General features: G+C 39.7%; 1 protein-coding gene across 19 annotated transcripts in view; it reads right to left on the reverse strand.

Moving 5' to 3' along the window:
- The window catches only part of ABI1 (abl interactor 1), a 129362-nt gene that overhangs the window by 69392 nt on the left and 44867 nt on the right, over nt 1-15103 (reverse strand). The window contains exon 1 of one of the 19 annotated variants that reach the window (XM_060293252.2): nt 3935-4140. The exons of the other annotated variants lie outside the window; for them this stretch is intronic. The gene's annotated coding sequence lies outside the window, so the exon portion shown is untranslated. Of the gene's footprint in view, nt 1-3934; nt 4141-15103 lie in introns of those variants that run through there. 19 annotated transcript variants of the gene reach the window in all.

The following is a 15103-nucleotide window of genomic DNA, read 5'->3' on the forward strand; positions in this document are numbered from 1 at the left end:
TACCTTAATCTTACCAGGAGGTATCAAAAAAAAATTTTTTAAGAGAAAACCCAAGACTCTTTTCTTTCTTCAAATGTTCCTTAAATGGTTTGACTCTTTTCTTTCCTCAAATGGTCCTTAAATGGTTTGTTGACAGGTTGCAATAATACAGTTATACCAACAGCAAAACCACCCAAATTCATACAAAGACAACTGGGAACAATAACAACTGCTGCTTGGCTGATAGCTTTTTAAGGACAACATTAATTGTAAAATGCATCCCAGTTACAGAAATGTTAATATGCGGGGGTGAGGAGAAAGTTTCTTAGAACGGCTAAAATATACTCTATAAAGTTTAAAAACTCTTTTTATTTTTAAAGAAGTATGTTAATGGTAATGAGAAGGATTTAAAATGTCAACTTTTAATACCTGTAACAGGAGGAGTTTTATACACACAAAACAAAACATCTACTTTGCTGAAGGCCACCTAGGTATTTGGTTAGTTTGAGACTTGAGAAACTTTCCAGGAGGAATCCATAATCACTTCGTGGAGAGGGATGTGAGGATTCAGGAAAAAAGAGCACACAGGCCAAATCCTGGTTGGAGCCATGGGGATTAGGGTTTGTATGCATACACTCAATACCTAGCTAACATTGAAAGGATCTAATTTTTCTCCAACACAATACCTATTCCAATAAAAATAAAAAGGAAACAAAAAGAAACCCTACCAAGTTACAGCAAATATCCAGCAAGAAGAATAAATTTTTGCATAACAATTCAGGTTGAAACCTAGTCACTGTAAGCTCTAGCACAGCTCCTCCCCACCACCTCCCACTTAAAGTAACTGCTAACTGCCTAATAGTCCTTTCATTCCCAGCAAAATCCAGGGGAAATCCCTGCTGCCTGCTGTGTCACACAGTTTTGAGGTACAGGCATGGGAGTTGTTGCACACGCTCTTCTTTAATTGAAGAGCTAACACAGAACAATCAACGGCTGGTATACTCATATATATACTTTGTTTTTAAATAAATTTATTTATTTATTTTTGGCTACGTTGGGTCTTCATTGCTGTGCGCGGGCTTTCTCTAGTTGCAGCGAGCAGGGGCTACTCTTCATTGTGGTGCATGGGCTTCTCATTGCGGTGCATGCGCTTCTCATTGCGGTGGCTTCTCTTGTTGCCGAGCATGGGCTCTAGGCACACGGGCTTCAGTAGTTGTGGCTCGTGGGCTCTAGAACGCAGGCTCAGTAGTTGTGGCGCATGGGCTTCATTGCTCCACGGCATGTGGGATCTTCCTGGTCCAGGGCTCAAACTCATGTTCCCTGCATTGGCAGGTGGATTTTTAACCACTGTGTCACCAGGAAAGCCCGTTAGCTGGTATACTTATTAAATAACATTCCAAATTCAACTCTAACATAGATCATGTTTTTAAACCTTCACAAGTCAATTTATAACTCCAGGGCATTTCCAATAACCAAATAATTACATTCTGAAACTTTAGGTTTTACCCTAATTATAGCCTCAGTCAATGACACTTAATCCAGACTCATTCCTTTACCATCCTGTACCATACTACAGGATGGTAAAGGAATTATATTTATAAAAAACAGGCTTAATGAGAACCTGTAAAAACCCAGTTTTAGAAAGAGCAACTACATTTAAACACAAAATAAGTTAAATGTATTAAATAAGTTAAATAATGTCAGTGTATTGTTGACAGGATATATTGCACAGGAGTCCAAGACACTGGGTTCCTTCCATCAACTCCTTCCATGTTAACTAATTATCTTCTCATATAATCTTATTTCTTCTTAAAAGGAATTAAACTGAAAGAGCCATGACGATCAGGAGTGTTGCCTGGGCAAGCACTTTAACATTCTGCTGGAGGGTGCAATTAGACAATATGTATCATGGTTCTTTAAAATGCATATATTCTTCACTTCTAGGAATTACCCAAAAGAAATAAAAGGCCAAGTGCAAAGAAACTGTATGCTCAAGAATGTCCACACCTTTGTTTGTAACAGAAAAAAACCCCCACAAAACCTAGAAACAATCTAAATGGCCAATGACTGGTGGTTAAAATATTCATGTATGAGAATGCCGTGCAGTCAATAAAAGTGATCTAGGTATTTACCAACAAGGAAAATGCATTAAGTCAGAATTCAAACTGGGAAGTAGAACCACTATGAGTTACAGAATAAGAAATTATAGAATTTTACTTTACACAATTATAGGAATAGCTGGGAAAGTTGTGAAGGTCCCAGAGGGAAGTATGAGGATCAGAGAGTCATCAAATAGTCTATCTGAGACACCCAACACATCCAGCTGCAGAAAAGCAACTGCAACGGAAAGACTCATGGAGAGATCTGGGAAGCTGTAGGTCTCCCACCAGGTGAGTGGGCCTGATGCCACTGTTGATCAAATTATCAGCAACCAAGAAAGAGAGCTGGATGCAGAGCAAAGGAGACCAAGGTCAAGTTGGAACCCACCAACACCTCTGCATCTCTCACTGCATCTTACCACAAAAACCTTCAGAGGTTAGTGAGTGTTGCTTACACAAATTCTCTTTTAGCCAATTCTAATCCACAAACATGCAGGGAAGGAACCATACTATAACTATGCCATACACAATTCCACCTTAAGTAAACTGATATAGTATGAACCACCGTGATACCCTCTGTCAATATGGTACACACACACCTCTGTCATCATATTCAGCTCCTAAATAAAAACAACAGCAAAATCACGCTTCAGTCTAACATAATGCAACCATCCCTCATACAACCAAAAAGATGCCATCTCCCCAAAAGAGAGTACAAAGTCTACTTTTCTCTTTGAGTAATGTTCTTTCCTTTCTTAGTTGAGTTGTACTTCCCCTTTGATATCCTGTAACTTAAATATTGAAATACAACGTTAACCACTAATAACACACCTTAAGTTAAATACAGAAGAATGGGGGGGCAGAGAATAGGTTACTATGTACACAAATATTAAGATACAGAACAAATATTCATAACTACTAGAGTTTTCATTCTATAACTGGTCATGAGGTCATAGCTGGTGTTTATCATAATTTTCTTCTCCTACTATCCATTACATATTTCATTTGCCCTCAGCAATCACCTCATATGGTTGTTGTTCTTGCCTGGTGGGCTGACTCAAACCTTCTCTGCCATTAGCAGTCCTACTTGTAATGGGTTGTTTTTTGTTTTGCATTAACTTTTTTATCATAGGAGACAGGAGTGGTAAAAGGCACTCCAGAGGATCTCCTGCATTCCAGACATACTCCTCTTTACCCCCATTGTGCAGTAGCAACCCAATTTCCACTTGAGAGTCAGGATCAATCACAGTAACCAATACAGTAATCTCCTGCTTTGCCTGTTAGTTCACTGGCACGAGGAAGCCAAAGTGACTGGTGCTCAACTTCCAGTTTAATAGAACCAGCACTGCATTCCCCAATAAAAGCATTCCTCTCTTTGGAACTAAGAACTCTAAACCAGCATGCCCCAGAGTTGTGAATACAGAAGAAAAATTTTTGGTAGTGGATCATTACGGGTAATCGTGAGAAAACGTCACCTCGTTTCCACCTCTTGATTCCCTGACATATGAATGCTGGCTACAAGAGAAACCCCACCACACACCGGTGGCTGATTCAGAGACTAGACCACATCTTAGAGAACACTACCCCAACACTGCAAAGAATTGCCACCAACTGGGCAGTGAGTCCTCAAAAGGACATTCCACTGTTCTATCAATTCAGCTCCTTCAGGCTAATGGGGAACATGGTAAGACCAGGGATTCCGTGAACATGAACCCAATGACACATTTCACTTGCTGTAAAATGAACTGCCTGGTCAGAAGCAATGTGATATCAAATACCAAGACATAATTAACGCATTCTGAAAGTCACAAAGAGTTTTGGCAGAAACAATGCAGAGAGGGAAAGCAAATCCATACCCAGAGTAAGCAGCTTTTTCAGGGAGAAAAAAGTGCTGTCCTCTCCATTATGGAAGTAGTCCAATGCCAACCACCTGCCACCAGATATCTGGCTGGTCCCTCCAGAGGAATGGTGCCCTCTTAGGGGGTCATTGGTGGCTCTCTGCTATTGGCCAGGTGGTCATTCAGCAGTAGCAGTAGCCAGGTTGGTCTGGTGAGTGGAAAACGATGTTTCTGAGTATATGCACAATCTCCATGCCTGCCACCAGTGTCTTTTTCATGAGCTCGCTGGGCAAGGATAGAGGTGGATAGGGAAAGAGGGTGAAATCCAGAGGTAACGTCCTGTCCACCTGATCACTAAGATCCTTCTCTGCTGAGGCTGCTCTTTGATGGGCATTCACAATGAACACAAATATTACTCTGTGTCCGTTTGGAAGCATATCTATATATCTATTCCCCATACTTCCAATTATGTTCCTTCCAAGCCCATCATCAATTAGCCGAACGATTAGCTACTGCCATGAATTAGAGTGGGTCCACATCTCTAACCATCTCTTTCAAGACAAAACAACTAGGTGCACTGCTCAAAGATCTACCAGTGGTTTGCAACAAGTATTTATAGCACCGGGAACTATATTCAATATCTTGTAATAACCTATAATGGAAAACAATCTGAAAGAAAAAAAATATATATATATAACTGAATCACTTTGCTGTACACCTGAAACTAACACAGTATTGTGTATTAACTATACGTCAATAAAAAAAAAAAGATCTATCCACTGGGAGAATTTCCCTTCACCACTGCCCTTCTGGGTAACTGCTGAGTATGGCTATAATGCTACAGATGTCCATCTTCAGGTGGTACCAGCATATTATGTAGAACCATCTGTAAACTAGACCAAAGTGTTTTCTTCCTCAGTCGACTGGGACTCCTCATGAGGCCATAGGTGTGGGGTGAGAGTGAAGAAGCAAAGAAACAGGAGTATGAGTATACACCATATGGAGTACACACTACAAGAGAAGGTATATAAAATACTTAGTAATAAAAGCAAGATATAGGGCTTCCCTGGTGGCGCAGTGGTTGAGAGTCCGCCTGCCAATGCAGGGGACACGGGTTCGTGCCCTGGTCCATGAGGATCCCACATGCCGCGGAGCGGCTGGGCCTGTGAGCCATGGTCGCTGAGCCTGCGCGTCCGGAGCCTGTGCTCTGCAACGGGAGAAGTCACAACAGTGAGAGGCCCGCGTACCGCAGAAAAAAAAAAAAAAAGCAAGATATAAAATGATTATGTATTTGTTTTTTTAAAAGAAATGTGTATACACCTCAGAAAAGGTCTAAAAGGAAATGTATCAATACAGTAGTGGTCATCTCTGGGTGATTTTTAAATATTCTTTATATTTCTCTATATCCAATATTTTAAATGATCATTACTCCAATAACAAGCAAAAATGATTATTTTTACTAAGAGAATTCTCTTGGTATAATCTTAATGGGAAAAAAAACAGAATATATATCTGTGTATATACTCTGACCTAATTTTCTTTGGTATAATTAAATACCTACACAAGCTAACTCATCAGATAATGAGAGAAGATACATCAGCATGTTAACAGCTGGATTATAAATGATCTGTGTTTTCATCCTTATCCTTCTGTGACATTTCCAAATGTTCAACAATAACCATGTAACATTTTTGCAGACACCAGGAGACTAAGAAGAAGGCTGTCTTAGTACAGCATGAGGGGGAAACAGAATTTGAATCCTTGATGACACTGAGCTAAAGAATTAACCAACAGTAGGATAATCTTACCTTGGAATTTCTTGTAATACAAAGTAACAATAAATGTTTCTTATTGTTTAATCTTAATTGAGATGAGTTTACTACCTGCAAACCTAATGCATCCTAAATGACTTTTTTTTTTTGTGTGTGGTACGCGGGCCTCTCACTGCTGTGGCCTCTCCCGTCACAGAGCACAGGCTCCAGACGCGCAGGCTCAGCGGCCATGGCTCACAGGCCCAGCCGCTCCGCGGCACGCAGGATCCTCCCGGACCGGGGCACGAACCCGTGTCCCCTGCATCGGCAGGCGGACTCTCAACCACTGTGCCACCAGGGAAGCCCATGACTTAACTTTTATATCAGGGAGGGGGAGAGTAAGTTTCCCAAAAAGAGTCTTGGTTAAACTAGAAATTAACAATTTATAGTAATACTCCTAGTCATATAGACACAAAAAAAAATCTATTAGAGTAACTTCCAAATTACCAAGACTATGTTCCAAACTAATCCACTAATTTATAGCTGACTGTGTTATTCATTACAATTTATCTGAAAAATCAGCCTAGTTTGCCCTTCCCACAAAGCAATTATATTTTAATCTGTATTAGTCTGCTCAGGCTGCCGTAACAAAATACCACAGACTGACTGGCTTAAACAACAGAAATTTATTTTCTCACAGTTCTAGAGACTGGAAAATCCAAGATCAGGCTTCTGTTTCTGGAGCTCTCTTCCTGGCTTGCAGAGACAGTCACCTTTCTCACTGCGTCCTCATCCTCTGGTGTCTCTTCCTCTTTTATAATAAGGACACCAGTTCTGTTGGACCAGAGCTCCATCCTATGACCTCATTTAACCTTAATCACCTTTTCAAAGGCCCTATCTCCAACACAGTAGTTATACGGGTGGGGGGGTTAGGGCTTCAACATATAAATTTGGGAGCAGGGGGCATAATTCAATCCATACCATCATTTTTCTTCTTGAACATTAAGAAATATATCCTCTTACGAATACCCAAAATGTACTCCTGATAGTAATACTTTTAACAGCATGTATTACTGGTTTTCAAAGCATTTTTCACATAGTAAACTAAGCAGACATCCTGGTTTCACAGATAAGGCACTATGTAAAGCTCAGAGATACTAATTTGTCCAAAGATCCCCTAAACGGTAAATGGTGGAGCTAGGACTGTGTACCACACAGCTCTTAATCTTGTCATATGCACTTAAAAGATAGGAATTTTATTTAACCTAATGTTCTGAACAACAGAAGCAGCTTGGGGTCAGAAAGAGGAAGGTCAGAAAGAGCAAAGGACAGAGTTCAAAGCAGAATGAAATTAACAGGAACATTAGCTTGGAGGTAAGCAAGCTTAGTCAGCAGGCTCAACGGAGAAGGAAATATGCCACAAGGCTAGAGAAATCCTACAGACCCTTGAGGAATTTGGGCTTCATCCTGAGGCTAAAGGGGAGCCACTGAAGGATTTTCAGAAAGAAAAGACATGACTAGTTTTTGGCTTTAGAAAGATCACCTCAGTTGCAGTTTTACCAAGTGGACTGTGGAAATACAGACGAGAATGGAGACAGAATTCTGTTATAATATGTACTCTGCACCACACACAAGAAAGTCATCTTTATGTTAAATACCCCACGAAGACAACTAACAATGAGGAGAAAGAAATTTGGTGAGGTTAAGTAACTTGCCCAAAGGAGCACTGCTAGGAAGGAATAGAGCCACCAGGTCTCCAAAGGCCATGGTCTCCCCTATGCCACACTGCCTCCCAGTCTACAATTCTAAGAGTGAACAAAGTATAGTTCTAATGTGTCACAGTGAAACCACTGAAATATTTCGTCTAAGATGAGCCACCCCAAGTCATCATTAACTAATTTGTGCACCACATGAATTTTAATTAACTGGAAGGGAAAAAAGAATAGAGTGAGAAAGCTGACTTTCTCCAGATAGCTGAGAATCTTTCTGATCTACGAAACAATTAATGCTCTATATACGGGATCTATAAATGAAAAAAAAAAAACTTAAACATTTAACACTTTTCTAAGTTATTCCTCAATAAAGGAACAAATTCACATCTTTAATTCATACCCAAATAAATGTGACTTTGCTAGGAAATTACTAAAGGAATATAATGCATCATTTCACAAACTACAAGGTAAGGTAGTAGTTAACACTGTCACAGTCAGCACCACCCTTAATTAACTAACTTAAGAAAAACAAAGTACTTCTGCTTAAAAAAAAAAATCAAGGTTCTATAAATATCAACAAAAGTACCTTGTGCTACCACTGACTCTGCCTATTTCCTCACTTACACCAGCTTACAATGTAAGTCTCACAGAATCAGTCTTGGCTATCTCCATCCGAGTGATTCATTAACCACATTTTCCAAACCAAAAATCATAAATAGTATGACACTATCTGACAAACTACCTTTACCCTAATTTCTTAATCTGTTATATAAAAGTATAAGAATTACAACAGTATGAATCAATTAACAAATCTTTACTGAAATCAACTAAATTTTCTAAATTACAGACAGCTATTCCCAAAAACTGTGAGACAGAGAGTCATTTTTACAACTACTCCAAAAAATCTAAGACATGAACAGAGGAACATTCTGTTAACACCCATCAGTTATAAAAATAGAGACAAAAGAAGGAAAAATATTTTATTAACAAATTACCACAAATTGAATCCAAACCAAATAATTTAACCAATCAGAAATCTAAGTACCAATTAGGGAGATACAATAATATTAAAAAGAAAGCCATCTAACAAAATATGTACAAGACCTATTTGAGGAAAACTACAAAACTCTGATGAAAGAAATCAAAAAACTAAATAAATGGAGAGATAATCCACGGTCATGCGTAAGAAGACTTGATATTGTCAAGACATTACTTCTCCCCACCTTGATCTATAGATTCAATGGAATCCTAATCAAAACCCCAGGAAGTTATTGTGTGAATATCAACAAAGGTAATTCTAAAGTTTATACACAAAGATGATGTCATCCAGATAGCCGAGTGAGACACCCCTCATTGTATCCACCTTCAACAACAATTTTGCATCCGTCCTTGGGCAAAAGGGAGCTGTGGGATCCAAAGAGACTATAAAACTCAGGAGCAGTCCAAGATCAAGGAGAGCTGTTTTAAGACAGACCTGTACCCACGGTCTCAGCTACAGACTCAGAACCAACTTTATATCAGAGGCCATGGCTATAGCCCCATTTAGCTTTGGTTCTGACACCAGCACCATATGCCAAGGGGCATGGGAGGACTCTTACCCACCAGTACATCAGGTAATACACATACATTCAGTCTCAGATGTGAACCATGAACTGGCCTGTGAATGAGCTCTAGCCCCTCGCAGCTGCAGTCCAGGAGCCTCTAGAGAACACTAATTTAGACAATCACCCACAGATTAGAGAACCTTTGTGGAAGTCTAGGAGTCCAGTTGAGAAGTTCCAGCCCACCAATGGAACAAAAGAAATCTTAGATAAGATGCATTGGAAAGGGTAAGAAGCACAGTTTGATTTTACCCGCTTTACCCATCCCTTCAAGGCAGCACAGCTCAGAACCAAGAGAACACTTCTCAGCCAATGACTTCCCCCTCGAGGTAAAGTGAGAGCAGGTGAGGGAACGCCTAGCTTCCCCAGCTGTGTGACACACTGCCAAAGAAGCCCCATCCAGAATACTGAGTCATGAGCAGCAAAACTAGGAGGTGGTGAGTGGCTGGGAGACCAGCAGCCAGACCTTGGTGCGGAACACAACAGAAGGGATGTGGATCCTACTAAGCACGTCAAGGGCTCCATTAGGAGGCCCAAGCACAAGCTCCTGGGGATGCTCTGCCCACAGATACCCCCACACTGGCCCACAGGTGCCACCAGTGCCCCTCGTGCCCGACCCCACATACCCCACCTCATGACGGGCTCCCGTGAGCGCTCCACACAGTACCAAGAGTGAGCTTTTGCAGCAGGCTACTGAGCACACATAGAAAGCCAGCCTGAACCTGCAGGCCTGGGAGAGACCATAAACTTGAGCCATAAGCACCACCCTCAGGAAAGCAAAAAGGAGGCTGTCAGCATCCGGCCTGGTACTTTGCAGGATCAAGAGAATGCAAACAAGCTTAAGAATTCTGTCACAAGGAGGAGCAAGAAATGTGGAGCAGGAATACCCATAGAAGATATATCAAAGCCTCGGAATCCCTAGCACATCTGACAGAAGATGTTTCTCTCCTGCAGTCAATTAGTAAAAACTGGAGGAGCTGACTGCTACTTCAAGTGTGAAGACAGCAACACAAGAATTCAAAGAATATGAAAATTCAAGAGAAAATGACACAATCAAAGGCTCACAATTTTCCAGTAACCAATCCCAAAGACATGGAGTTCTGTGATTTACCCAATAAAGAATTCAAAACAGGTGTTTCAAGGAAGCTCAATGAGCTACAAGAAATCAAAAAGATAATGTAACGAAATCAGTAAACACATGAACAAAAATGAGAAATTTAACACAGAGACAGAAATCATAATAAAGAAACAAATTCTGGAGCAAAAAAATGCAATAAATGAAATAAAAAATGCAACAGAGACCATCAACAGCAGCATGGATCAATCAGAAGAAAGAATCTGTTAAGTAGGAGACAGGAACTTTGAAATTATCCAATCACAGGAGAAAAAAGAATGAAAAAGACTGGGAAAAGCCTATGTGATTTTGGGGATCTGATAAAAAGAAATTTGTGAATTATTGGAGTCCCACAGGAGAAGAGAGGGAGAAGAGGGCAAAAAGTATTTTTAAAGAAATAATAGCATAGAACTTCACAAATCTGGGGAGAGATTTGGACACCCAAGTTCATGAAGCTCACACGTTCCCAAACAAATTTAAATCAAATCTTCCGCAAGGAACATTATAATGAAACTGTCAAAAAATCAAAGACAAAGAGACTCTTAAAAGCAGCAAGAGAAAAGAAGCTTGTCACCTACAAAAGAATACCAATAAGGCTATCAGCAGATTTCTCAGCAGAAACCTTACAGGCCAGGGGAGAACAGGATGATACATTCAAGGTGCTTAAAGAAAAAACTGCCAACCATGATTACTTTATCCAGCAAAGTTGTCTTTCAGAAACAAATGAGATATAAAGACTTTTCCAGACAAACAAAAGCTGAGGGAGGTCATCACCACTAGGTCTGCCTTATGAGACATGCTGAAAGGAGTTCTTCAACGTGAAATGAAAGGATGCTAATTAGCAACATGAAAATATACAACACACTGGTACAGGTAAGTATATCCTATCCAACAGCAGCAGAATACACATTCCTCTCAAGCACACACAGATCATTCTCCAGGATAGAATCCATGTCAGTCACAAAACAAGTCTTAGCAAATTTAAAGAAACTGAAATCATACCAAGAATCTTTTCTGACCACAATGGTATGAAACTAGATACCAATAACAGAAGGAAAACCGGAAAATCCACAAATATGTAGAAATTAAAAAACACACACCCGAACAACCAATGGATCAGAAAAGAAAACAAAAGGGAAATCAAAAAACATCCTGAAACAAAATGGAAATACAATTTATGGGATACAGCAAAAACAGCTGTAAGAGAGAAGTTTATAGCAATAAATGTCTACATTAAAGGGAATTCCCTGGTGGTCTAGTGCTTAGAACTTGGTGCTTTCACTGCCGTTGCCCGGGTTCAATCCCTGGTCGGGGAACTAAGTTCCCGCAAAGCATGTGGTGCAGCCAAAATAAATTAAAAAGAAATGCATTTTAAAATAAATGTCTGGGGCTTCCCTGGTGGTGCAGGGGTTAAGAGTCCGCCTGCCGATGCAGGGGACACGGGTTTGTGCCCCGGTCCGGGAAGATCCCACATGCCGCGGAGTGGCTAGGCCCGTGAGCCATGGCCGCTGAGCCTGTGCGTCCGGAGCCTGTGCTCCACAACAGGAGAGGCCACAACAGTGAGAGGCCCGCATACCACAAAAAAAAAATAATAATAAAAATAAAATAAAATAAATGTCTACATTAAGAAAAATATCTCAGATAAACAATCTGACATCACACTTCAAGAAAAAAACAAGAACAACCTAAGCCTAAAGTTAGCAGAAGGAAGGAAATAAAGATCAGAGTGGAAAAAAATGAAATAGAGACCAGAAAAAATAGGAAAGACCAATGACACAAAGATCTGGCTTTTCAAAGAGACAAACTAAATTGACAAACCTTTAGTAAGACTAAGGGGAAAAAGACATGAATAAATAAAATCAGAAGGCTTCCCTGGTGGCGCAGTGGTTGAGAGTCCGCCTGCCGATGCAGGGGACACGGGTTCGTGCCCCGGTCCGGGAAGATCCCACATGCCGCGGAGCGGCTGGGCCCGTGAGCCATGGCCGCTGAGCCTGCGCGTCCGGAGCCTGTGCTCCACAACGGGAGAGGCCACAACAGTGAGAGGCCCGCGTACCGCAAAAAATAAATAAATAAATAAGTAAAATCAGAAAGTACGGTGGAGACATACAACTCATACAATAGAAACATTAAAAAAATCATAAGAGATTCCAATAAACAATTACACACCAACAAACTGGATAACCTAGAAGAAACGGATAAATTCCTAGAAACATACAACCTACCAAGACTGAATCATGAAGAACCAGAAAATCTGAACAGACCAATAACAAGTAAGGAGACTGAATCAATAATCAAAAATTTCCCAACAAAGAAAAGCCCATTACCAGATGGTTTCTCCCGTGAATTCTACTAAACATTCAAAAAGGAATTAACATCAATCTTTCACAGGCTTCCAAAATAAATGAAGAGGGAACACTCTCAAATTCATTTTACAAGGCCAGCATTATCCGGATAAGAAAACTACAAGAAAAAAAAAAATTACAGGCCCATATCCCTGTTGAATAAACATGCAAAAATTCTCAACAAATATTAGCTAACTGTATTCGACAGCACAATAAAAGGGCCATACTCCATGATCAAGTGGGATTTATCCCTAGGATTCAAGAACAGTTCAACATAAACACCTAACATATGCAATAAGTGCGATGCATATTAATAGAATGAAAGATAAAAATCATATGATCTCATTAGATGCAGAAAAAGCATTTGACAGAATTCAACATCCTCTCATGATAAAAACTCTCAACAAATTGGGTACAGACGGAATGTAGCTCAACATGATGAAGGCCACAGATGACAACACCATACTCTAAGGTGAGAGTTTCAAAGTTTCTCCTCTAAGATCAGGAATAAGACAAAGGGTGCCCACACTCACCACCTCTATTCTATTGTACTTAGTACTGGAAGTCCTAGTCAGAGCAATTAGGCCAGAAAAAGAAATAAAAGGCATTCAAATCAGAAAGGATACACAAAACAGTCTGTTCACAAATGATATGATCTATATACGAAATGCTAAAGACTCCAACAAAAAAAAATAGAATAAAAGAACTCAGTAAATTTGCAGGATACAAAATCAGCACACAGAAATCAGTTGCCTTCCTATACACTAATAATAATATATCTGAAAAAGAAATTTGTTTAAATCCCATTAATAGCATACAAAACATCAAAAACAATAAAATACAATTTTTTGTACTGGTTTGTACGGATGCTATACAATAACATCAAAAATAACAATAATATATAGGAATAAACTTAACCCAAGAGGTAAAAGAACTATACTGTGAAAACCATGTGACTTTGAAAAAAGAAACTGAAGACACAAATAAATGAAAAGATTTATCATGTTCATGGATTGGAAAAATTAGTATTGTTAAAATGTCCACACTACCCAAAGCCATCTATAGATTCAATGCAAGCCCTATCAGATTTTCAAAAGCACTTTTCACAGATAGAAAAAACATCCTAAATTTTGTATTGGAACTACAATATATTGGAAAAAGCAATCCTGAGGAAGAAGAACAAAGGTGGAGGCATCACACCTCCTGATTTTAAACTATATTACAAAATGATACTAATCAAAAAAATTATGTATATATAAAATATACATACATATAGTACCAGTGTAAAAACAGATACAAAGACCAATATAACAGAATTAAGAGCCCAGATATTAACCCTCACATATACAGTCAAGTAATATTTGACAAGGGAGCCAAAAATACCCAATGGGGAAAGGATAATCTCTTCAATAAATGGTGTTGAGAAAACTGAATATTCACATGCAAAAGAATGAAACTGGACACCTATCTTACACCACTCACAAAAATCAACTCAAAAAAGGATTAAACGTAAGACCTAACACCATAAAACTCCTAGAAGAACACAGAAAAAAGGCTCCCTAACATTAGTCTTGACAGTGACTTTCTGGATATGACACCAAAAGCACATGCAAAAAACCCAAAAATAAATAGGTGGGACTATATCAAAATAAAAGGCTACAACACAGCAAAAGAAACCATCAACAAAATGAAAAGGCAACCTACAGGATGGGAGAAAATATTTGAAATCCGTCTATCAGGTAAGGGGTTAATAGTGAAAATATACGAAGAACTCACATAATTCAATAGCAAAAAAAAATTTTTTTTTTAATTTAAAAATGGGCAGAGGACCTGAATAGACATTTTTCCAAAGAAGACATACGAATGGTCAACAGGTACATGAAAAGAGGCTCAACATCACAAATCAACAAGAAAATGCAAATCAAAACCACACCTCACACCTGTCAGAATGGCTATCATCAAAAAGACAAGACATAGGGCTTCCCTGGTGGCGCAGTGGTTGGGAATCCGCCTGCCGATGCAGGGGATGCGGGTTCGTGCCCCGATCTGGGGGGATCCCGTGTGCCATGGTCGCTGAGCCTGTGCGTCCGGAGCCTGTGCTCCACAACGGGAGAGGCCACAGCAGTGAGAGGCCCGCGTAGCGCCAAAAAAAAAAAAAAAAAAAAAAAAGACAAGACATAACAACCACTGGCAAGGATGTGGAGAAAAGGGAACCCTTGTGTCCTGTTGGTGGGATATAAATTGGTATGCCCACCATGGAAAACAGTATGGAGGCTTTCAAAAATTTTAAAACAGGACTACCATATGATCCAGAAATCCCATTTCTGGGTGTATATCCAAAGGAAATGAAATCAGGATCTCAAAAGGATAACTGCACTCCCATGTTCACTGCATTATTCATGATGGCCAAGATACGGAAACAAGCTTAACAAACTTAAATGTTCATCTACAAATGAATGGATAAAGATATGGTGTGTACACACACACACACACACACACACACACACACACACACACAGGATTATTTCTCAGCCACCAGAAAGAGCAAATCCTGCTATCTGCAACAGCATGGATGGACCTTGAGTGAATTATGCTAAGTGAAATAAGTCAGATAGAGAAAGACAAATACTGTATAATATCACTTATATGTGGAATCTTAAAAAGCTG

Source organism: Globicephala melas, chromosome 2 (genome assembly GCF_963455315.2).
Source record: "Globicephala melas chromosome 2, mGloMel1.2, whole genome shotgun sequence".
Taxonomy (NCBI): domain Eukaryota; kingdom Metazoa; phylum Chordata; class Mammalia; order Artiodactyla; family Delphinidae; genus Globicephala; species Globicephala melas.